The sequence below is a fragment of the Mesocricetus auratus genome, unplaced genomic scaffold, assembly GCF_017639785.1.
Source record: "Mesocricetus auratus isolate SY011 unplaced genomic scaffold, BCM_Maur_2.0 Super-Scaffold_100035, whole genome shotgun sequence".
In the NCBI taxonomy this organism is placed as follows: Eukaryota; Metazoa; Chordata; class Mammalia; order Rodentia; family Cricetidae; genus Mesocricetus; species Mesocricetus auratus.
Genome location: NW_024429214.1, coordinates 2,442,614 through 2,469,284, shown reverse-complemented (window position 1 = coordinate 2,469,284; position 26,671 = coordinate 2,442,614). Strand labels below are relative to the sequence as shown.

The 26,671-nt window shown below is 39.5% G+C and overlaps 1 pseudogene; it reads right to left on the bottom strand.

Annotated features, from left to right (window-relative positions):
- LOC121135280 overlaps nt 1-26,671 on the bottom strand; it is a 78,815-nt pseudogene that overhangs the window by 7,842 nt on the left and 44,302 nt on the right.

The window sequence follows — 26,671 nt, the reverse complement described above, 5'->3', positions numbered from 1 at the left end:
AAAATAGATGAAAATAATAAATCATAGCCTGGTGGTGGTGGTGCACACCATTAATCCCAGCACCTGAGAGGCAAAGACAGGTGAGTCAATGTGAGATACAGACCAGCCTGATCTATAAAGGCTAGTAACAGGACAGGCTCCAAAGCTACATAGGGACACCCTGTAATGATCATTTTTCCCATCAGCCTGATCCCAGATTCGCGTCAATCCCTAATTAACATGCAGGATGTTACATTAGTTATGAAGGTGTTGGCCGTTTTGCTATGATTTCTTGTTGGCTATCTCAGATTTAATTATTAACCCATAACTACTAATATGAGTATTTCCACTTGGAGCTCTCTTAACCGGAGAAATGGTCTGAACCTCTTACTCCTCTCGTGCCCGATATGGTGATTGACTGTGCCTCCATTTTCCAGAATCCTCCTCCTCACCTGGTCCAACCTATCTTGGTTCCCTATTGGCCAACAGTATTTTATTAATCAACCAATAAAAAACATATATTGTACTTCCCCCATTAAAACCCTATCTCAAAAACAAACAAATAGAAAAACACCATAACAAACCTACTCCAATAAACCATACAACAGCACTGACTAATTCAACAATTTTGAAGAATTGTTTTAAGAAAAACTTTTGGCACTTATATATAAATTGTGTGTGTGTGCCTCTGGATGTCACAACACACATGTGGAGGTCAGTTTTCTCTTTTCAATCCAAGTGGTTCCTGGGGACAGAACTTTCAGGTAAACATTGCAGTCAAGTCTCCTATCTGTACTACCTTGCTACCTCAACAAGTTTTTAGAATCTTGAAAAATAAGACATCACATTACACATTAATTCTTCGTTTCCATAACCCACTAGAGTAGATTGGTATCATGAAATATTCATTAATGGACAGCAAAAAATTTGAAAAGTGGAAAGAAATGTATACTGAGTTGATCTCAAAGTTGCTTGAAATAAAAATCCAGGTTATCTCTAGGAAATTGAAGCCAACCTAATCTACATTATATATTCAGCTAGAGTTACAGTGAGACCACATCACAGAAAAAAATATTAACTGTCATGTATTTATGAGGTTTTCTGTCTTACAGTAAAATTGAACTTTTTAACTTGATAAAAACAACTTTTTTAAACCGAAATTCTAACCATTTCTCATCTTCTTTCTTCTTCTCTTTCTGACTCTTTCTCATATTCCCTGGTTTTCTTTCATTCTCTGATTTCCCAGTTCTTAAGGCACTTAAAAGAAAAGTTTCAAAGCTTTAAAATATCACACAAGATTCTACAAACCATGGCTCACCAGCCTTTGTGAGCAAAACACACCTTAAAAGAAAAAGCATTTCCTGTTTACCCCTTTCTCTCTCACCTTTCTTTTAAGTTTTCTTCATTCATATGCATCTTCTTCCTCCTCTTCCCTGTCTCCTTCAATACTTCTCTCTTTCTAGTTCCTATTCTCGCTCTCTCTCTCTTTCCCTTTCCTGTTCCCGTTCATGATCTCTGCTTTTTTCTCAATGGAAATAAAACAATAAATATAGAATATTTCATATCACTCTATTCTTTTTCATTAGGGACGAAAGGAAATTTTAATGTATTACAAATCAATATATAAACATGGCAAAATATTAATTTTTGAAAAACTGTATTTTCTCTATACTAAGGTAAAGTATATGTCTATAATGAAGAAGTTCCAACTCTTTGGGGGAGCTTCAGGAAAGGGTTTCCCTGTGTAACAGCCCTTGCTGTCCTAGAATTAGCTTTGAAAACCAGGCTGGCCTCAAACTCAGAGATAGACCTGCCTCTGCCTCCCGAGTGCTGGCATTAAAGGCATGGGCCACCACTGCCTGGCAAACTCGAACATTCTAAAGCCCATGTTGGAATTTTTAAAAAAGTCAGATTTTCATTTTAACTAAAAAATCTAAACTGCATTCTGAAGTGAATGCTAATAATCACATCAGAAAATAAATATTAGATTGCATGAAAGTTTGAAAATGTACTAATTCTGGCTGATTATATGTGGAGTTGCATAATTAAGTGCAAAGAAAAGAATATTGCCAGGCATGGTAGTAAACACTACCAATCCTAATATTTGCAAGGCAGAGATAATCTGGCCTTAAGGCCATTGAAGTCCTACATGGAGTTTCAAGGCCAGCCCCAAATACATAGCGAGATTTTGCTCTCTTCTTATTTTCTCATTGCTCTAAATATTACAAGGTACCAAAAATTTAAATTAAAACATACCTGCTTAGAAGGAAAAATTACTACACTACATAAATAAATAGACACAGAGTCAAAAGACAGACAGATGCACACACTCTCTAAAGAGAATACTGGCAGAACTGACTTCTCAGTACAGATAGAAAAACTGCCTACTAACCCAAGGGTATAATGGAACTTTTCTGCCCTAACACTGAGGGAACAACTGGTTCTAGGTTTACAAAAACTGCCCTCTGAGAGAAAGAGTAATTTTATAAAACTCGTGTTTGTACATAATTGATGCAAAAATTTCTGCAAGGAAACTCCTAGAGCTGATAAACACCTTCAGCAAAGTGGCAGGATACAAGATAAACTCAAAAAAATCAGTGGACCTATTATATACAAAAGATGAAGTGACTGAGAAAGGAATCAGAGAAACCTCACACATTATAATAGCCATAAACAGCATCAAATATCTGGGGATAATGTTAACCAAGGAAGTGAAAGACCTGTATATCAAGAACTAATCTTTAAAGAAAGAAATCAAAGAGGATACCAGAAAATGGAAAGATCTCCCATGCTCTTGGACTGGTAGGATCAACATAATAAAAATGGCAATCTTGCCAAAAGCAGTCTACAGATTCAATTCATCCCTATCAAAATTCCGGCACAATTCTTCACAGGCCTGGAAATAATATTAATCAACTTTATATGGAAAAACAAAAGGCCCAGGATAGCCAAAACAACCCTATACAGTAAAGGAACTTCAGGAGGCATCACCATACCTGACTTCAAGCTCTATTTTAGAACTATAATCTTGAAAACAACTTAGTATTGGCACAAAGATAGACAGGTAGACCAATGGAATCAAATTGAAAACCCTTATATTAACCCACACATGTATGAACATCTGATCTTTGACAAAGAAGCTAAAAATGTACAATGGAATAAAGAAATCATCTTCAACAAATGTTGCTGGCACAACTGGAAGCTGGCATGTAGAAGACTGCAGATTGATCCATGTCTATCACCATGCACAAAACTTAAGTACAAATGTATCAAAGACCACACCATAAATCCAGTCACACTGACCCTTTTAGAAGAGAAAGTGGGTGGTACCCTTGAATGAACTGGTAGAGGAGACAGCTTCCTGAACATAACACCAGTAGCAAAAACAGTGAGATTCACAATTACTTGTTGGGACCTGCTGAAACTGAGAAGCTTCTGTAAGGCAAAGGACACAGTCAGCAAGACAAAAAGGCAACCCACAGAATGGGAAAGATATTCACTAACCCCACAACTGTCAGAGGGTTGATGTCCAAAATTTACAAAGAACTCAAGAAGCAAGTCTCCAAATCACCAAATATCCAAATAACAAGTGGGCTGCAGAACTAAATAAAGAATTTTCAATAGAGGAGTCTAAAATGGCTGAGAGGCACTTGAGAAAGTGCTCAACATCTTTAGACATCAGGGAAATTCAAATCAAAGCAACTCTTAGATACCATCACACTCTTGTCACAATGGATAAAATCAAAAACACTAACGATAATTTATGCTGCAGAGGATGTGGAGAGAGGTGAACACTCCTCCACTGCTGGTGGGAGTGCCAACTCGTACATCCACTTTGGAAATCAGTATGGAGACTCCTCAGGAAATGGGAATCAATCTACCGCAAGACCCAGCAATTCCACTCTTAGGCATATATCCAAAGGAGGCAAATTCATAAAATAAGGGCATCTGCTCCACAATGTTCATAGCAGCATTATTTGCAATAGTCTAACAACCTCTTCTGGTTTGCACATACATGGTGCAAGTATATACATTAAGGCAAACCACTTACACAAATAAAATAACGTGCCAGGTATGCTAGTGTGTGAGGAGCCGCCCTCGCTATCGCTATTGCCATTAGAAGATGGCGCTGACATCTGCTGTCAGTTGGAGTTAACCGTTAGAAGATGGCGCTGACATCTGCTGTCAGTTGGAGTTAACCGTTTAAGCTGTGCCTCTCCCGTGGCGTCATCTGGGGTGATGTGCAAACCACCAATCCCGGCTCTACACGTCTCACTCGGAGCTCCTAGGCTTATATAAGGGGCTGGGTTTCTTAGCTTGGGGTCTCCCTCTAAGAAGCTGATCATCTATCTCTCAAGATGCATTAAAGCTTTACTGCAGAAGGATCCGAGTGTTCTGCGTCGTTCTTGCTGGCGAGACGGTAGCGCGGGACATCTGGTGCCGAAACCCGGGAACTCTTCAACATCGCCAGCGCCGCGGGAGACCCCTCGGAAGACGGGGCGGATTCAGAACTGCAGGGACGTAAGTTCAGAGAGGTATGCTTTATCCTGAATACCCCCTTTCTCGACTTTGGCCTTAGTTTGTCATCACCGTGGGACGGGTCAGTGGAGGCTTTGGTGCTAGTCCTGTTTGTCCTTCTCCTTCATCGTGGCTGGTGCTGACAGAATCTGGTGCTGTCAGTCTGGTGCTGTCAGTCTGGTGCTGTCAGTCTGGTGCTGTCAGTCTGGTAACGGAGTTGAGCGCTGTTTTTTAGATAAGCCGCTAGCTGATGGGGTTGTCACAGTCAGTGGTTACTGCCCTACAGACTGTGCTAAAACAAAGAGATCTTAAAATTGCACCACGAACACTTCAAAATTTTGTGAAGGAGGTAGATAGAGTGGCACCATGGTATGCTTGTTCCGGGTCCCTCACTGTGGCCTCATGGAACAAGCTAGGTAAAGAACTAGACAGGAAGCATGCAGAAGGAGATCTCCACTTAGGTACCAAAGCCATTTGGAAGCTAGTTAAAAACTGCTTGGAGGATGAGGCCTGTCACCCTGCTATAATAGAAAGTCAGGGAACCTTAGAGGAAGTTCAGGATAGCATGTCAGAAACTGAACGGAGTGAGAGAATGGGAGCTCGCAAAAGGAAAGACATGTCTAAGAAAAAAGGCCCTCCCCAAGAAGTTAAGAAAGGGGAGAGAAAGAAGGGAGTGATCATTCACCCCTAACAAATCTAAGAAAAAGAAAAGCCAGAATCTAGTCTATACCCTACAGTAGAGCTAGAAGCCTTGGAGCTAGATAATTCTGATTCTGACACTCTGTATTCTAGCGAAGAAGGTGGTCTAGAGGAGGAGGTGGCACGGTATGAGGAAGAAAGATATCACCCTGATAGACACCGGCCACTGAAAACAAAAATGAATGTGAGACCACCGCCTATAAATCCGGCGGGCTCACGCCCTCAGCGCCTCCGCAGTATGAGCTTCGGCTGAATACTGGTACTGACTCCTTTTTACCTTTAGAGGAACGGAGAAAATACAAGTAGCTTTTCCAGTATTCGAGAATGCGGAAGGCGGAAGAGTACATACCCCTGTAGATTACAATCAAATCAAAGAATTGGCCGAATCCGTTCGTAATTATGGGGTCAATGCTAACTTTACCACAATACAGGTGGAAAGGCTTGCTAATTTTGCCATGACTCCCACTGACTGGCAGACGACAGTGAAAGCAGTGCTTCCCAACATGGGACAATACATGGAATGGAAGGCTCTCTGGTATGATGCAGCCCAGGCACAAGCTAGAGTTAATGCCACGGCTGAAGATGAGAATCAGAGGCAGTGGACATTTGAAATGCTGACAGGTCAGGGTCAACATGCCCTTAATCAAACCAACTACATCTGGGGTGTCTATGGTCAGGTGTCGGCCGCCGCTATTAAAGCATGGAAGGCCCTCACAAAAAGGGGAGAGTCCAGTGGACACCTTACAAAGATTGTCCAAGGACCCCAAGAGCCATTTTCAGACTTTGTGGCCAGAATGACAGAGGCCGCCAGTCGCATCTTTGGTGATTCAGAACAAGCTATGCCCCTGATTGAGCAACTTGTCTATGAACAAGCAACCCAGGAATGTCGAGCGGCTATCGCCCTCGCAAAAGCAAAGGTTTACAAGATTGGCTCAGAGTGTGCAGGGAGCTGGGGGACCCCTAACCAATGCAGGACTAGCTGCCGCCATTTTACAAACGCACAGGTATAGAGATTTATCTAATCGAAAAGCTTGTTTTAATTGTGGGAGAATGGGGCACCTTAAGAAAGATTGTCAAGCCCCTGAAAGAACAAGAGAATCGAAGCTTTGCCATCGTTGTGGTAAAGGTTATCATAGGGCTAGCGAATGCAGGTCAGTCCGGGATGTAAAAGGGAGGCTTCTGCCCCCTATTGAAGAACCCAAGGTACCCCAATCAAAAAACGGGTCACGGGGCCCATGGTCCCAGGGCCCTCAGAAATATGGGAACCAATTTCAGAAAAGCAATCAAGAGGAAGTAGAGGTTTCCGAGGAACCCCCGGAATGGACTTGCGTGCCGCCTCCGACTTCTTACTCATGCCCCAAATGAATGTTCAACCGGTCCCAGTCCATTCCCTGGACCTTTGCCCCCTGCCACCATTGGGCTTATTCTGGGCCGTGGCTCCTTAACTTTACAGGGACTCATTATATATCCTGGGATTGTTGACCCGTATCATAAAGAGGAGATTCAAGTTCTCTGTTCTAGCCCTCGGGGTGTATTTTCTATAAAGCAGGGAGATAGAATTGCACAACTGGTGTTGCTGCCCTCCCTCGGGGATGGAGAAACCTACACTTTACAAAAAAGGGCTATGGGATCTTCTGGAAGTGATTCAGCCTATCTGGCTATACCCCTAAATGAGAGACCTACAATAAAATTGTTAATTAATGGAAAAGAATTTGAAGGGATAATGGATACGGGAGCAGACAAAAGCATTATTTCACTCCATTGGTGGCCGAAGTCTTGGCCCACTGTTGTTTCATCTCATTCTCTACAAGGTCTTGGATACCAGTCCTCTCCTGCCATCAGTGCCTCAGCCTTAACCTGGCGGAATGCTGAGGGCAAACAGGGATGTTTTACCCCCTATGTGTTGCCACTCCCTGTAAATTTATGGGGACGGGATGTGTTACAAGCCATGGGCATGACCCTAACTAATGAATACTCCCCCAGGCATCAGCCATTATGGCAAAGATGGGGTATACAAACGGTAGAGGCTTGGGTAGGCAAGAACAAGGCAGAATAAAACCCATTACGCAACACGGAAATCGGGGTAGAAAAGGACTGGGTTTTATTTAGGGGCCGTTGAGGCTTCACGACCCATACCATGGAAAACAGAGGAGCCGTTATGGGTCTCTCAATGGCCTCTATCCTCTGAAAAATTAGAGGCTGTCACAAGATTAGTGCAAGAACAGGAACGGCTGGGGCATCTAGAGCCTTCTACCTCCCCATGGAATACACCAATTTTTGTTATTAAGAAGAAATCTGGGAAGTGGAGATTACTCCACGACCTGCGGGCCATTAACAATCAGATGCATCTTTTTGGCCCTGTTCAAAGAGGCCTTCCTTTGCTTTCTGCACTTCCTCAAGATTGGAAGCTTATTATTATAGATATTAAGGATTGTTTCTTCTCTATTCCACTTTACCCACGGGATAGACCAAGGTTTGCCTTCACTATCCCTTCTCTTAATCATATGGAACCAGACAAGAGATTTCAGTGGAAGGTACTGCCGCAAGGCATGGCCAATAGCCCAACAATATGTCAGCTGTATGTGCAGGAGGCTTTGGAGCCAATTAGGAAGCAATTTACATCTTTAATCGTTATCCATTATATGGACGATATTCTTATTTGTCACAAAGAGTTAGATGTTTTACAAAAGGCTTTTCCCATGCTGGTGGCTGAATTAAAACAGTGGGGATTAGAGATTGCCTCAGAAAAGGTTCAAATTGCAGATACAGGCCTCTTTTTGGGCTCAATGATTACTCCCAAAAATATAGTTCCTCAGAAAATAGAAATTCGCAAAGACCACTTACAAACATTAAATGATTTTCAGAAACTTCTGGGAGATATAAATTGGTTGAGGCCCTTTTTAAAAATTCCATCTGCTGATCTAAAACCCCTCTTCGATCTCCTGGAGGGTGAGCCTCATATCTCCTCACCCAGAAAATTTACCCCTGCCGCCCACCGAGCCTTACAGATGGTGGAAGAGGCCTTACAGGAAGCACAATTACAACGTATTGAGGAGTCACTACCTTTTAATCTGTGTGTTTTTAAGACAGCTCAATTGCCAACTGCAGTCCTGTGGCAACATGGACCATTACTTTGGATTCATCCAAATGCTTCCCCTGCTAAGATTATTGACTGGTACCCTGATGCTGTTGCACAGCTCGCGCTTCGAGGAATAAAAGCAGCTGTTACACATTTTGGCAGGGATCCTGATTCCTTGATTGTGCCTTATACTGCTGCACAAGTTCAGACCTTGGCAGCCACATCTAGTGATTGGGCAGTTTTAGTTACTTCCTTTTCAGGACAAATTGATAATCATTTTCCAAAGCATCCAATTTTACAGTTTGCCCTAAACCAGGCTATAGTGTTTCCACAAGTGACAGCTAAAGACCCACTCCCAGATGGGACTGTGGTGTACACTGATGGATCAAAAACTGGTATGGGAGCTTATGTGGTCAAGGATAGGGTTATATCTAAACAATATAATGAAACTTCACCTCAAGTTGTAGAATGTCTGATAGTACTGGAGGTTCTTGAGGCTTTTCCAGGACCCCTCAATATTGTATCAGATTCCTCTTATGTGGTTAATGCAGTTAATCTCCTTGAGATAGCTGGAATAATAAGATCCTCCAGCAGAGTTGCTAACATCTTTCAGAAGATACAAGCTGCCTTGTTAAATAGGAGATTTCCTGTTTTCATTACCCATGTCCGAGCACATTCTGGACTCCCAGGTCCCATGTCCTTAGGGAATGACTTAGCGGACAATGCTACAAAGCTGGTGGCCGCTGCCTTGTCTACCCATGCACAAGCAGCAAAAGAATTCCATAAGCGCTTTCATGTGACGGCTGAGACCTTGCGCCGTCGTTTTGCTCTATCCAGGAAAGAGGCTAGGGAAATTGTTACTCAATGCCAGAATTGCTGTGAATTCTTACCTGCTCCCCACGTGGGAATAAACCCACGTGGCATTAGACCATTGCAGATGTGGCAGATGGATGTTACTCATATTCCCTCTTTTGGAAGGCTTCAATATGTTCATGTTTCTGTTGACACCTGTTCTGGCGTAATGTTCGCCACACCCCTAACAGGGGAAAAGGCCTCATATGTGATTCAACATTGCCTTGAGGCCTGGAGTGCTTGGGGAAAACCCAGAATTTTAAAAACAGACAATGGACCAGCATATACCTCTCAAAAATTCCAACAGTTTTGTCAACAAATAAATGTTACCCATCTAACTGGCCTACCTTATAACCCTCAAGGACAGGGCATTGTGGAACGTGCCCATCGTACACTCAAATCATATCTGATTAAACAAAAGGGGAGTATTGAGGATGTTCTACCCTCGGTACCAAGAGTTGCTGTATCCATGGCACTTTTTACCCTTAATTTCTTGAACTCTGATGCCCAAGGCCACACTGCGGCCGATCGCCACAGTTTAGAGCCTGATAGGCCAAAAGAAATGGTAAAATGGAAAGATGTCTTGACTGATCTCTAGAAAGGCCCGGATCCTATTCTTATAAGATCCAGGGGAGCTGTGTGTGTTTTTCCACAGGAGGAAGAAAACCCCCTGTGGATCCCTGAAAGACTCACTCGAAGAGCTCCTTCACAACTCCAGAATAAGAAGGATGGAGGCCAAGTGGGTGATGAAGACTCTCCTACTCGGGATGATGGTTCCTAGTATGATGGGAGAGTTACGGTGGGCCATCATGTCTACCTTCCCCCTACCGATGCCAGTGATGCAGAATGCCCAGGTGTTCCCTAGATTTTTCACAACTAATAGAGAGTTGGGGCTTGCCTTTTTGCCTTTAGATCCTCAGATACAGAGTTTTCAGGATGAGAGAACCTTGTCATTGGTAGGAAGCTTGTGCTTTACTGTGATTTCTTCATTAAAGGATAATTTTATTCATATGGATCCAGAAAGATCTAATGCTAATCCTTTTGAATTAATGGAAGCTGTACTGATCTTTCTCCTATGATAGTGAGAAGGGACAGATTACTTTTGATTGGAAAGGGGCATTAGGCAACAGTCTGAGTGAGGGACAGAGCTATGGATCATCTGATTGGTCCTCCTCCAATGTTAAGTATACCCCTTTTAAGAGAACTAATTATTCAGCTGCCCTTTATTTGGGTTGTGAGTAATGATACCTTAGGTAAGAATCAGAAAGAAATAAATTGCTCTGCTTAGAATTGTTTTTATGCATTATGCTGGGATGCTATTAAGCACCCTTTTGCTTTGGTAATGCGCATGCCTCGATTTGTTCCAGTTCCTGTTGAGACGCCAAGTAATTTGAGTTTGTTTAGGGAAAAGCGAGATTTTTGGGATCTCTGCTATTATTGTGGGCCTGATAGCCACCGCCGCGGTTACTGCTTCGGTTACCGCCTCGGCCCTTGCACTTTCTGCCACTGTGCAGACAACTCAAACCATTAATGAACTATAGGCCACTGTGACCATGGTCCTAGATAAACAGGCCACTGCCAATTCTCAGATACAAGGAGGCCTGATGTTGGTAAACCAACAGATTAATTTGGTTCAGGAACAATTGGATATATTGTGGCAGATGGCCCAATTGGGATGTGAACAAAAGTTGCCTGGCCTTTGTGTCACTTCAGTACAATATGAGAATTTTACAAGAGCAGCTAACCTGTCACAAGCTCTGTCTCAACATTTATTACAGAATTGGACTTTTGAGTTTGAGCAGACACTCCGTGAGTTGAGAATGGCGATCCTGCAAGTGAATTCGACGCATCTGGATCTTTCTCTGATGGAAGGCCTCTCCTCCTGGATTTCATCTGCATTTTCTTATTTTAAGGAATGGGTGGGGGTAGGATCATTTAGCCTAGTTCTCTGCTGTGGAATAGTGTTGATGCTTTGGATGGTGTGTAAGCTCAGAGCCCAAACAAAAGAGACAAAGTGGTGGTGGCACAAGCACTTGCTGCCTTAGAACACGGAGCCTCCCTGACATTTGGTTAACCATGTTAAAGCAATAGGTCGCTGGCCTCCCAGCTCTTGCACCCCACGAGGCTAGTCTCATTGCACGGGATAGAGTGGGTAGGCTTCAGCAGCCCAAGGAGTTGCAAGGCTAAGCACTGCACAGGAGAGGTCTGCGGTATAACGACTTTCTCCTGGGAGATAAGTCATCTTGCATGAAGGTTCTATGTCATGATCTCCTTCCCCCAGAAAAACGACATCGGACTGGTCAGGGCTCTCTCTGGGGATAAGACCCTGGAGAGGAGCTTTGTACATGTTCCAAATTTGCACATGGGGATTTGACCTCTATCTCCACTCCAAAGTTGTGGGTGTCCTATTGCTTCAAAAATAAATGAATAGGGGGAGATGTGAGGAGCCGCCCTCGCTATCGCTATTGCCGTTAGAAGATGGCGCTGACATCTGCTGTCAGTTGGAGTTAACCGTTAGAAGATGGCGCTGACATCTGCTGTCAGTTGGAGTTAACCGTTTAAGCTGTGCCTCTCCCGTGGCGTCATCTGGGGTGATGTGCAAACCACCAATCCCGGCTCTACACGTCTCACTCGGAGCTCCTAGGCTTATATAAGGGGCTGGGTTTCTTAGCTTGGGGTCTCCCTCTAAGAAGCTGATCATCTATCTCTCAAGATGCATTAAAGCTTTACTGCAGAAGGATCCGAGTGTTCTGCGTCATTCTTGCTGGCGAGACGGTAGCGCGGGACACTAGTGCACAACTTTAATTCCAGCACCCAGGAAGCAGAACCAGGAATATCTATTTTGAGTTATAGGTTGGCCTGGCCTATGTAACAAATCCAGGCCACTGGCAATACACAGAGAGAACCTGTCCCCCAAAACCAGGGAGAACACTAGTCATGAATGATATTATTATGTATACAAGACAAGAAGGCTAAGAAAACCTTATCACTTGAATACAAATGGGTACACTGACAATTGTGTAATTCAATTAAGCTACGAGAAGCAATCAAATATCAAGTCTTCTTACCTTGATCGACTGTGATCCTTATTTCTATCTGAACTCCATTCTCAATCATGGTCCAGATCTCTCTCTCTATCTCGGTCCCTATCCCGTTCTCATTCCCGCTCCCGTTTTTTTTCCTTTTCTTGTTCATGTTCTCTTTCCCTTTCTATTTCCTGTTCACGCCTTTCTCGTTCCCTTTCACTTTCCCTCTCTCTTGCTCTCTATTATTTCTCAATTTCCTGTCCTTCTTTTTCTTTTTTGCCTTTCTCTTCTTCCAGTTTCTAGAAACCAAGAAAAGTACTTTTAGAGTTAGTTCTGTGGCTCCAGTATTCAGACTTTCCCTGGCAAAATGCCCAATACTTGTAAGAAAAGCATCAAACCACCAAGGTTTTAAATATCTGTGAATTTATTTGACAAATTAAACTGAAACATTCAGAAGGCTAGATTTCGTGCAAAACCATATACTCTACACAAACCAAGAATCTCCAATTTATGGTTGGAAAAACTGTGTTGAGTGGCTGGTCACTGACTTCATGATATGTAAAATAACCACAAAGAATGTGGTGATTCTTAATAATTTCTAAAGAGACAATGGATCAATAAGCTAAAGCTTAATTCTGCCTATTATAAGTATCCTTAAGTCAATGGAACAGTGATAATAATTATAACCTTAGACATCTGGTAACTTGAAGGTTACCCGATGAGGATTTTAAAGTAGAGTTGGAATTCAGTCAACTCATGATACAACAATCTTCTGTCCTCTATTATGCCCCCTGTCCACAAGAATCTGAAGCTGATTCAGCCAGAACCTTTTTAATTATGGAAGTATCCACTCCCACCATTACAAAATGGATAGTCCACCAAATACAGAATCTTTGAAAACCACTCAAGCAACATGTACACAACAGCATCATTTTAATTAAAAGTTAAAAGCCATGCACTTATGCCCACCATTATGCCTGTAAAACAATTAAAATTTATTTACAGTGATAAATCCACCCTTTCAAGTATCTTATGTTAACTTACAGATGTTGTCCTAGGACATGGATCGCCAACACTGGATTAACCTTGCCTAAAAGCTATTTTTGGGAGGAAGCTCAAGTACACCATTCACAAATAAACACAAATAACAGTTGTACCAAGACTGTATCCTGAAAGATTACCAGTGTACCACAAGATTTCTATATGAACTAAGAGGAAGAAAGAAAACACAACAAAAACCCAATCAAGCAACACAAAACAAAATCAAAACATATTTATCCATGAAGTTCCACATTAAATTTCACGGAAATTTAAACTGCAACAATAAAATGTGCATTTTTCTTTTCTCAGTCATGTAAAGCATTTAAAACTTTAAGAAGCAGTCTTACCTGTTATACTTTTTCTTTTGCTCATAGACCAAAGAACTGACAGAGGATTATGAAAGAGAAGCTAGTGTATGAGGCATTAATATATTCAGCTGCTGAACTAAGTGTACAATCAGAGGTAATACTGCATACACTGATTGACATTAGAGAGTGAAGATAGGAGACATGGAGAAAGAGAAGTCAGATACTGAAAGCAAATAAAGGAGTAAAATCTAATTTCTGAACATCCCTAACATAATTCAAAATTTGTATTTAAAATGAATCTAAACTACATAAAACTTACCTCAGTGTCATACTTAAGAAATTTATTTAGCAGATTATTACATATACTGACAGATTTTTAATTTCTTTTGCATGAGGCCTAAATTTTATTTCTGTTGTTTACTATGTTGCTTAAATATGATGAAAAAACAATGTCTTTTAGAACTAATTTTAAAAGCTTTATTGCCCTATCTAAGCAAGTGATAATATGTAGTCCATAATAAATGCTGTTATTGGTATGTAAAATATGTATATGTTTACAAGCATATATATATAGCATATATGCAAATAGTTTATGAAAGACTAAAGAAAGAAAGAAAGTAATTCCTTAAAATAATTAAGTAATGAAAAGGAAAGTGGATAAAAATAGGAATAAAAAGAGGAAGGGGGAAAAATCAAAGCACTTTCCTTATTCTAGTTTTTGGCCTTTTTGCTTAATTTTTCAGAACATTCCAACCAGTAAAATAATATTAAGGCAGTGAAATGCCTGACACATAAAAAGCTGAATATCTTCAGAATTAATTTTTTTTAAAAACTTGATTTCCTCATAATTTAATAGTAACATAACAGGGTTTAAAATAAGTAAATATGGAGGAGGTAAACCACATACACATATATATATACCATTTTTATGCTTACTCAGTCTTGAATCAGAGTATTGAACATACACAGAAGTATTCTACTGCACTGACTACCATTGTAACTCTCAAAATTGTTCAGAGTTACATTTGTGCTTTTAGGCACATGTAATTCCTGAAAAAGCACTATATGTGAGCTATGGTTGGACATCTGGATATTTTATTTTTTATTTTTTGGTTTTACGAGACAGGGTTTCTCTGTTTTGGAGGCTGAAGGTCCAGCCTGGCCTCGAACTCACAGAGATCCGCCTGCCTCTGCCTCCCGAGTGCTGGGATTAAAGGCATGCACCACCAATGCCCGGCGGCCATCTGGATATTAAGTGGTCAGCAGCATTTATTAATCAGCACTAATTGTCAACTTGGGATTTTGAAAGCAATGAGAAAAAATGAGACTCAATATGGAGAAAATAAACACTTAACACCATTGAGTTATGTTATGTATCTCTCAATCTAGTCAAACCCAGTTACATCTTATTACCTCTAACATCAAATTACATCTCATGCATTTTGCATTTCACCATCTGAAAGCACCACCTTCAATACAAGCGAACATTCACAGATACACTGTCATTGAGAGAAGCTTTAAATAGGCAAAATTCATGAGTGGAATTATTATACACAAATAACAATTTCCAAGCCAGTTACCCCTTTGCATATTTTTCTGAGGGGGCATCCATAAATATAATAAAAACAGAAGCTCATACTTACATCCTATTCCTTGTTACTTTCCAAGCTGAGAGTTTCATCTTGCATTAGTCACCATATGATCTCTATCATAATGGTGGGGCTCAATGAATAGATTAGCTTTATGAGAATTTACAGTTCTTCCATGCATCTATAATTTGGTTAAGTCTGGTAATCACTCACCTACTTTTTAAAATCTCCCTCACTCAAACTAAAATCCACACAAATATAAATCTTAATTTTAATCTCAGCTCTTTAAAAAGTTTTCCTAAGATTAAAGAACTGCCCACAAAAATAACATAAACTGATGTAGGTTATCCTGTTGGCCCCTAAATATAGTTTGACCTGAACTTGATGTCTATTTTGAAATCTATGAATTAAGTTCTCTTCATATTTAAATGAGATGACTAGTAAATAGTAGTCAGTGACTGGAAAATATTAAGCAATGACCACTTTGTAAATATGGTGCTAACCTTTTGTTTCTACCTCAGTAACAACTAAGCCTATAAAAGGCAATACATTATACTCTAACGTAAAGATGATTTTCTTGTCTGTTTGCTTTGGATTCTGTAAAAAGTCTACATTGGTATCAAGGGAAAATACAAAAATACCACCTTTTGTGTGTCTCTGAATTTGCTGATCTCTCAGGATATCAAGTCTCTTTTGTCTTCCTCCATTTCTATAGCATTTATATCCTCCTAAAAGTAAAATAGAAAGGAATGAATATGTATTTACATACATTAATATAAAAATGTCATGATTTAACATTTTTGCAGGTATTAACACAACTAAGGAAAAACCTACCAACTTGGCAGTAAAATCTAATCTAAAACTAAATAATAATAGTAATAAAATCCCAAATCTCACAACTAGTACCACACACATGAAATCAAATTACAATTCAAATGAACCTTGCTGATGACTGGATAAGGAATCAATGGTGCCACTGGAAATCTATGGAAAATATGCAGAGAAAAACACAAAGGATTTTTTAAAAAACAGTTCACATTGTGTTATAATTCAACTGTCTACATATTTACACAATACATTACTTGTGATATTTTCTTGATTTCAAATTATAAAAAAATGATTTCCTTAACCTTAATTCCCTCCTCTATCTCCTATAACATCCACTCTTTTCAATAACCCAAATACTGGAGTGGACAGGAAAAAATGTGTCATAAGAGTAGCAGGATTTGCCAAGTAGTGATGGCTGCACACCTGTAATCCCAGCACTGGGGAGGCAGAGTCAGGGGATCACTGTGAGTTCAGTCAGGCTGGTCTACAATACAAGTTCTGTTACACAGAGAAACCCTATCTCAAAAAAGCAAAGCAAAAAAATCACAAAGCATAGTAGCAGGATTATTTCCACATCTGTAAGATGGAAGAAATAATCATACTTAATAATATTCGCCACTTGATATGTACTTGAATGCACAAAAACAAATTGGTCTTTTCTACAAAAAGATTTGTCGCTGGGCGGTGGAGGTGCAAGCCTTTAATCCAAGCACTCGGGAGGCAGAGGCAGGCAGAGCTCTGTGAGTTCCAGGCCAGCCTGGTCTACAGAGCAAGCTCCAGGACAGCCTCCAAAACAATACAGAGAAACTCTGTCTTGAAAAAACAAAATACAAAAAAATATTTGCCTATAATTCTTGCTAAAGAACAGTATTTCTATAAGTTATCCTATCATTATCAATTAGTTACTTTCCTCCTTCCACATCAATAGATGAGAAAAAATTCTATTTTACCTAATACCTGACAAACTCTATGAACTCTATTCCCAATGGACATACAAAGTGACCCACTTTTAGGACTAAATGAAAAATAATTAAAGTAATACATCTCTATCTAGTAAAAGACAAAACTTGAAATGCCCCAAAACCCTGAAACACAAAATATAACATTTTACTACCTCTTAATAACCAATATGTACAGTTTATAGCACCTTATTTTTGGGGGAAGGTCAGGGCAGGGCCTCGCATGCACAGAAATCCACCTGCCTCTGCCTCCCGTGTGCTGGGATTAAAGGCATGCACCACTACCACCCAGCATTAGTTTACAGCACTTTTCATGATATAAACAATCCCTGAGCTTCTAAAGGAACACTGTAATATTTCAGAAGAATAAATATTAGGCATGACTCTGTTTGGGGACTGTACAGATGGCTCAGTGGTTAAGAGCACTGCATACTCTTCCTGAAGTTGTGAGTTTAATTTTCCAGCAACCAAATAGTAGCTCACAACCATCTAGAGTGGAATTTCATGCCTTCTTCTGGCATAAAGTCACATGTGCAAAAAACCCCTAATAGTGTGAGTATTTTTAAAAAAGAAAAGAAATGACTATATTGTCAGAACACATACGTCCTCCTTTTTTCCTGCTTCTTCTTTCTGGGGTGAGTGTCAGACACCTGTGAGGGGGCTTTAGCTCAATGGAGTATTCCCATATTAAAACTTCAATGGCCCCATTTATCATCTTGTCTCTTCTCTTTGTTTCTTCAACTAAGACTTCTTCATCATCATTAGTTACAGTCTCTGGTCTGGCAGTCTTAAAAAACAAAGACAAATTTGGAGATAAAAAATTATTACAAAGAATATGAATAGGCCAAAAAGGAAAAATACTAGGTAGGTATAGCTATACATGTGGAAATCAACAGGACAACTTGGGATGTTGGTTCTCTACTTCCATCCATCACTTGGATCTCAGGAATCAAACTTGGGTGCTCAGGCCTAGCAGCAAATTTCCTTACCTAATAAGTCACTTAAACAGCCCAGCTTCTACAATTTCAATGGTTCGGCAGAAACATATACCTGCCCAGGAATGAGGTGTATTCCTATAATCCCAGTACCCAGGATGCAAAAGCCAGTGGATCTTTGTGAGTTCAAAACCAGACTTGTTCATCGCTCCTCGAAAAACCAGCAGAGACAGCTGATCCAACATGGGAGAGCTCTTGAACCCCAGACCGACAGTGGGGAGGCCAGCATGGGACAGATCCAGAACCCCTGAATGTGAGTGTCAGTGAGGAGGCCTGGGCAACCTATGGGGCCCTGAGAAGTGCATCAGGGTTTATCCCTGGAATACAAACAAATATTGTATGTCCATAGCACAAAGAGGGATGCTCTCTCAGCCTGGGATCTTAGGGGATTGCCTGGACCCTACCGTGTGTGAAATGACAGACTATAGATTTCGCCTTTGTGGAAGGAATTGGCAATAGGGTGGGAGGCTGGGGGTGATGGAGGGTGCAGGAGGAGGGGAGGGAGAGGGAACTGGGATTGACATGTAAAACAAGTTATTTAAAATTAAAATAAAAAATAAAAAAACAAAACCAGACTTGTCAGTTTATCGGTTCAGAAACAGAGCTACAGAGTAAAATCATGTCTCCACATGCTCTCTCTATATATATCATATACACTTATTTACCTCTGAGTCACACATGCAACATCATTAATAACAAATCCTAGCCACTAAAGTTGGTGCACACATTTAATCCCAGCACTAAGGAGGCAGAGGTTGGTGGTAGTGGAATTCTGAGTTCAGGGCCAGCATAGTCTACAGAGTTCCAGGACAGCCATTTCTATACAAAGAAACCCTGTCTCAAAAACAACTGAACAATGAATCAATCAAAACCATACATATGAGTTGTTTAATATTTCTCAATATTAGACAACAATCATTTAAAATTAAATTTCTTATTGGCCAATAATGGTTGGGGCCTGTATATACAGCATTGGGGAGTCAGGATGCGTAATTTGTGGGCAGTAAGGATTACATGAGACCTCAACTTCCCAAATGCCTTAAAAATAGGATGACTCTGCAAAGGCTACAAATGAAAGATGAAGAATTTTATCTCCACTCAAAGGTAGGAGTGATGACAAAGAAAAACAACCCTAAGGCAGGATGGTAACTACCATGCAAGCTTCCCTTACCTAAGCAGACACTATCTAGCAGAAATAAACAGTCTTCTAAGATATACTTAATTTAGTGAAAACTAAAACTAGAATTTATACTATGGCATTCATGGAAACTTTGATTTCTCCTCACTTGCACTTCAACCATTTTCTCAAAAACGTGGGGAAAAATAAGAATAGAAGGAAAAAGCATTGAAAACCACATGTACAAAGGAATTTTCCTAATCAAAATTAAACACATATATATTCTAAATAGCAATTTGCAGGTAACAAAAACCATGCTAGTAGAGCCAAAGATATATAGCTCAATGGTAAAGAACTTGCCTAAGGTATCATGTGGATTCAACCATCAATATATCATTTGGAAAAAGAACTATAATGTTTCCCATAAATGACAGGCTCTTGGTCATAGCATATTTAACTCTACTGAAGTTGAATTTCTTTCTTTGTGGTTACTTAAATAATTATAACTTAACCAATTATTTCATAACAACCAATTTCTACCATTGAAATATATTCATGTACATAGTCAATAAGCTCTATATTAATCAACATTTAATTGAAAAAATTCTTATTCAGAACACTGACATTATTAGAAAGTATAAAGCACAAATATTTAAATCAGAATGTTGTCTATAAACATTTAAGAATATACAGTAAGGAAAAGAAGTAATACAAGGCATAAAGACAAAGATAAAACCCACTCCATTAAGAGTTTTTCTTACTTTATCAAATCTGCCTCTTCGTCCAATCTTCTTGTAGACAATTTTCTACTTGATGTCTTAGATAAAGACAAGATGATTTGCACAGGACTGTAATTAAACTATTGAAGTTATTTATCAACAATATGTAGTCAACTGTAAATGAGGTGACTGCTTATTTTAAATAGGTAAAATAAGGACAATAAAGTCTTCAAATTTATACACTAGTCACCAAAATTCTCAATGACATACTATGCCTCTCTGAAAGTTTTATAGGAAAGAGAATGCTCCAGTAACAGTAAGGTTTACATTTATGTCCCATGTCTGGAGTGTTTAGTTTGTTATTGTCTTTTGTCAATACCAACACGCAGCCCAAGCTGGCCTAGGACTAGCTATACTCTCTTAGCCACCTAAGCGCTGAGATTACAACTATGTGCCATCAAATCCAAATCCCTGAAACCTGAACTCTAATATCTAATTATACACTATCAAACTATCCATTAGAAGCATATTGTTGCGACATCCTGAAGGCTTTAAACCTAGCACTTGGGAGGCAGGGGAAGGCAGATCTATGTGAGTTCAAGACCAGTCTCATTTACAAGAGCTAGGTCCAGGACAGCCTACAAAGCCACAGAGACACCCTGTCTCAGCTCCCCAAAAAAGAATAGGAGCTGTAAATTCCAAAGCCTGCTAATATATAAGTAACACACAGACTCTAAATTACCATCCAAACAAACAGAAAATTCAAGAATCAATATAGCTATTTGGCAGAATTATAAACATGAAGGATTTATAATAAACTAATTCAACTCAACCTATAAAATGGCTAATTACCTCTAAATCTCCTTTTTAAGAAAGAAAGAAGGAAGGAAGGAAGGTAGGAAGGAAGGAAGGAAAAGAGATAGAGTGAGCGAGTAAGCAAGTTAAGGAAGGCTAAGTTATATTTCCCAGCTAATTACTCATTATCATTAAAATAAAATAAATTAAAAGAACATGTAAGCAGAGAAGTTAAGTTTTGTCAGAAAGGTCAATCATAGATAGGTCGACAAATCTGATCCAAAGCTCTTGATGAATTCCCAAACAATATCCCATTTCCTAATTTCAACTTCTATCCCAAATACAAAATTCATATGAGCCAGGCAGTGATGGCACACACCTTTAATTCCAGGATTTGTGATACAGAGTCAGGTGGATCTCTGTGAGCTGGAGTTCTGCCTGATCTACAAGAGCTGGTTATAGGACAGCCTCCAAACCACAGAGAAACCCTATCTCAAAAAAGAAAACATTAACTAGACGAATTTGGAAGCAGTTATGAGAAGATATTCACTTGGAGCAAATTTATCTACCAGGATATAATGTGCATGGCTTTCCAGAGATTCTCTGTACTTCAACAATCATCAGTTAATCTCATTATTTTGTTTTGTTTGCTAAGATAGGTGGTAGTCCTGGCTGGCCTGAAGTCATAGATGGACCAGGGTGACCTCACCAACCAGCCTCTCTACCACCCATATGCTGGGATTAGAGGCATTTGCCAAGCACACTCAGGTCATCAATTCATTCTTTTAATTGTATGGATGTTTTATCTACATACATGTGTACCACCTGTAAGCCTTGTGCTGTGGTGGAGACGACAGAAGATGTTTTCAAATCCCCAGATTTAGAGTTACATGCAGTTTGTGATCTGCCTGGTGTGTGCTGGGAATCAAATGTGAGTCCTCTACAAAGGTTGCCAGTGTTAATAAGTAACCTGTGAGCTATTTCTACAGCCCATCAGTTTTTTTCTTAAATGGTGATTAACAAATACAGTTTGAAACAATCAAACAGGTTTATCTATCTCTACTGATTTATTGCTGAGGAAAGAGAAAGCAGCAAGTTGGGCATGGATTAGATTGGTTAGCTGGAATGAAATACAATTTTTGTCATTTTATGAGACAGGGTTTCTCTGTATTATTTTGGAGGCTGTCTGTCCAACCTGGCCTGGAACCCACAGAGATCTGCCTGCCTCTGCCTCCCGAGTGCTGGGATTAAAGTCTTGCACCACCACCACTCGGAATGAAATACAATTTTAGTAAACACAAGCTTTAAAAAATGGAAAGAAAGAGACAGGCAGTGATGGTGCACAACTTTAGTCCCAGCACTCAGAAGGCAGAGGCAAGAGAAGCTCTGTCATTTTGAGGCAAGTCTGGCCTACAAAAAGAATCCCAACACATCCAGAACTGTTACACGATGAAAGCCTATCTCCAAAATAAATAGATAGATGGATGGATGAATGAATGAATGAATGAGGAGAAAGTCTAAACAACTGGACTCAATATTTTCAATCAAGTTAGTTAGGAAAAACTCTTCACTCCTTTCATACAATTTCATGTTCCTCTTTGACTCTTTAAAAATTTTGTCATTCTTCTACCTTAGAGTCTGCGGAAACCAAGAGTTAACTACAAAATTACTTTTATTCAAATAAATACTCATTCCATTATTAATTTGGAAGACATTATCCTAGGTTATTGCGTGGGTACAAGAGCAAAGTTAGTTAAATTATTTCCCCTTCTACTGAAAATCAGAAATATGGAAAGGGTACAGAATGTGAGAATCAGACAGGGTATGATAGGCTGTGAGAAAAGAGACGGTAAATATTAGAGATCATATACATTTGTGCAGGGGAAAAGAATATGGGAAGACAGTATTTAAAGACAAGATAATAAAGAAATGATAAAGGTTATTGTGTGAAAGGTTTTTTTTCAAATTCAAACATTCCATCCTTCAGGGATGCTCCTTGAGTAGGAAAGTTAACAACTGAAGATAGCTTCAGGAAGTCCCTGAAACTCAAGATGCTCCTGTCAGAATAAAAAAATACACTCCTGCATAATCCATAAGCACATATTACAATAATGATCTTCTGAGTCCCCATGTTAGACTTATTTAATTATAAGTATTCACACTGAACAAACACACCCAGACTAGAAAAGATATTTCATACCCCATTAGAACCCTTCTTCTTTGATTTCCACTCATCCAATTGTGCCTTTGTCTTTGCATCAACTTTGACAAGTAGCTTCTTCTCTCCAATCTGAAGGTCATGCAATAATCTGAGAGCACGGAGGATAGATTCAGGCTCTTTATACTCACAAAATCCAAAAGCTAGCAATAAAAATTGTGATAAATATTAAGTCATTAAAAAGTAAAAAATACAGCAACGTAAAATGACTAAAGACATTACTTATGAGGGTACTGAAGTCATCACTCCAATCTTGCTCTTTATCCCTCTAATAAATATTTCACATTTAACATCTGTAAACCAACTGTGTGAGTGTGTGTGTGTTACATAAATAAAAAACAATAGGAAAGGAGAAAAATTGAAATTAAATAAATTATTTAACAAAGAGAAAATGAGGACTACAATAGCTATCAAAAGACAGAACAAATTCCCAATATGGGAAGCTCATACAGATCCTGAATGAAATAATCATTTAAAATCTACCAATAGATAAACATAAACAAGCACTTCAATATTAACTGGGCAACATGACTATATTTTTCTACATTAGGAAAACAACCAGTATTTTTAGGTATTATGAATTTATTTTGGATATTTTTTCATATAGCCCCTTTTTTCCCAACAAAGGACAGGAGCAAAACAGAATTTTTATGATTCAGAGTTTATACTAAAATACAGAAAGAGAAAAATCCAGGCATTGTGGTACACACCTTGGATCACAGCACTTGGAGGAAGAGGCAGATAAGGGAGAATTTCAGATTCGACTACAGAGTACAATGACAGGCAGGGCTAAAAAAAGAAAAAGATTAGATAGATAGAAAGATGATAGATAGATAGATAGACAGGCAGAAAAAAATGACCAGTGAAATGACTAACCTTAAACTGATAATTATTAAAGTTGTATGATGACTGATAATTATTAAAATTGTATGATGATAATCTTGGAGTTGCTTCTCCATCTCAATTTTATACATGTATAAATTACCGATAATAAAGATACTTCTAAATCAAGATGAGGTACTAACAATTGCATATATGAAGCACTATACTTAATCCATAGTACCAAAAGGAGAAAGAGGGGCAAGAAGTTAAATAATGTTTCTGTCTAGAATGAAAGATAATTTACTTCAAAAGTAATAGGTCTTTGCAGCTGGGAAGCAGCTGCCATAGAAGTGTGAGGTCCAGAGTTAGGATACCTAGTACTCAGCTGTGCGTTGGTGGCCCACGCCTTTAATCCTAGCACTCGGGAGGCAGAGGAAGGTGGATCTCTGTGAGTTCGAGGCCAGCCTGGTCTACAGAGCGAGGTCCAGGACAGCCTCCAAAACAATACAGAGAAACCCTGTCTTGAAAAACAAAACAAAAAAGGATACCGAGTACTCACACAAGAGCAGATGTAACAAGCAAACTCTAGTAATCCCAGCACCCCAGAGGCAAACATAGGGAAACCCTGGCCAAGTGGGCTAGCTATACTAACTAGAATCTACAAACTCAGTTTAGCAACAGAATCTAATTAAAGTAGAACGAAGTTAAGATCTAAGAAACAAATCAACCATGCCTAGATATACACAACAAAATGAGCAGCTAAAGCTGGGCAGTGGGAGCACATGGCTTTAATGCCAGCACTTGGGAGGCAGAGGCAGTCATATCTCTGTGAATAGGAGGCCAGTCTGATCTGAAAAATGAAATCCAATAAAGCCAGGACTACACACAGATAAACACTGTCTCAAAAGGTATGTTTGTCATAGCAAGGGACTCAGTTAAGTTCCCACCACACCCAATAGCAGCTCATAATCATCTAGAACAGCAGGTTCAGGGTATCTGACACTCTCTTCTGGTGTCTGCAAAACTGAAAACAGGAGGTACATACATGTAGGCACAAATTCAAATACCCAACTTAAAAATAAATGATCTCGATGGACAGTGTTGACCTACACCTTTGATCCCAGCACTAAGGAAGCAGAGCCAAGCAGATCTCTTGTGAGTTCAAGTCAAGCCTGGTCTATAGAGTCAGTTCCAGGACAGGCTCCAAAAGTACACAGTGAAACCCTGACTTGAAAAACCAAAACAAACTAATGAATACATAAATCTCAATAAATAAATAATAAGTCATGTCCTATCTTTCTTTTATTCCTGAGCTCTAATCAATCCAACTGGACCAGATGGCCTTCCTTTCATACTAAAAGTGCCTTAATCAAGCAAGAACTAGTGGTAGAATTAGAAACAGCTTAGCAATTAAGAGCACAACACACTTGTAACAGAAGGCAGATTCCAAGGACCCTTGTCAGAAAGCTGGAAAGCAGCTATAACACCAGCTCCAGTGGATCTCTTCCAGCTTTGGTGGGACTGCACTCACATGCAGAAAGTCATTCAAAAACTCACAGGCAGTTACAAAATCTTGTTTTAAGAAGAAACTACCAGATTTGTTCAGTTTAATGTATTAAATTTTCCTCTACTACCTCATTTTTGTTTCAACTTTTGAATTTTTCAATCCCAAATCTCAGCCAAAAAATCTAAATTATCTTTTAATATGTTCTAATAGGAAAATTAAAGTAAAACAAGCTAAGTGACTTACACAAGCATGTTAAAGTCGTAACAACGAATAAAGAATATATGTATATCTTGAAATTTTCCAGAAGAACCTTGTAATCTCTTCCAACTCAACACCAAGCAATATTTCTTAAAAAGAAAAATAAGAATTTAGCACTTAACAATATGAAATAATTTTCATGACAAGTAAGATGAAAATTAGAGGTAGTAGAGTGTGGCCGGGCGTTGGTGGCACACGCCTTTAATCTCAGCACTCGGGAGGCAGAGGCAGGTGGATCTCTGTGAGTTCGAGGCCAGGCTGGACCGACAGCCTCCAAAACAGAGAAACCCTGTCTCATAAAACCAAAAAAAGTAGCAGAGTGTGGTAGCTCACAACTGTAATCCAGGAGGCTAAGGTAGAACAAACAAATTTAATGGCAGAATGGGTGAAAATGTGAGACTCAGTTTCAAAATACCAATACCAGCACAAAATAGCTTAGACATTCATGCCAGCAACTAAGCTTGTTAAAATAAATTGCTGTCTCCCATAAACATGAGACATAAAACAAATTGCTTAAACAAAATCATAAAGCCTTAACCAGGCAGTGGTATAACAATTTAATCCCATCACTCAGGAGGCAGAGTTTGAGACCAGCCTGATCCATAGAATGATTTCCAGGACAGCTAGGACTACAAAGAGATAACCCGTCTGGAAACACCAAAAATGAGCCAGGCAATCTTTTAACATGCCTTTAATCCCAGCACTGGGGCAGAAGAGGCAAGGAAGATTTCTGAATTTAAGGCCAGGCTTGTCTAGAGACCAGGTCTACAGAGTGTGTTCCAGGGCTGTCTCCATAGCTACTGAGAAATGCTCTCTTGAAATAGCAAAACCGAAAACCCATGAAGCCTTAAGAAAAAAGAAAAAGGAGCCTTACTGACTCCTAATAGAAGAAAACAGGAGTGGGAGTATATTCTTTTACATTTATTCTATGAATTTTTTAAATAATATGATATAGGATTGTGTATGACTGATCCCAATCCATTTGGACAATGTATTGCTTCCTCATTAATAAATCTTATATCCTATTCCTAGTACCTCAAAACCAAAATAAGAATTGTGACTCACAGGACGGGGTGGTCCACACAGGCTAATACAAACATAATATAAATAACAAGACAGGCACAAATTATATACAGCTTTAACCCCTGCACTTCGGATGTAGAGCCAGGTGTGTATCTGAGTTCGAGGCCAGCTTGGTTAACTCTGTCTTGAACTTCAAAACATAATATTAAATAATAACCATGAAGATATCTAAAAATTTTTATTCTGCATAAAATTAAGAATCATCACCTGTTAAAAATGAGCCATGGGTTGGTGGCCCACACCTTTAACACCAGCACTCAGGAGGCAGATGCAGGCAGA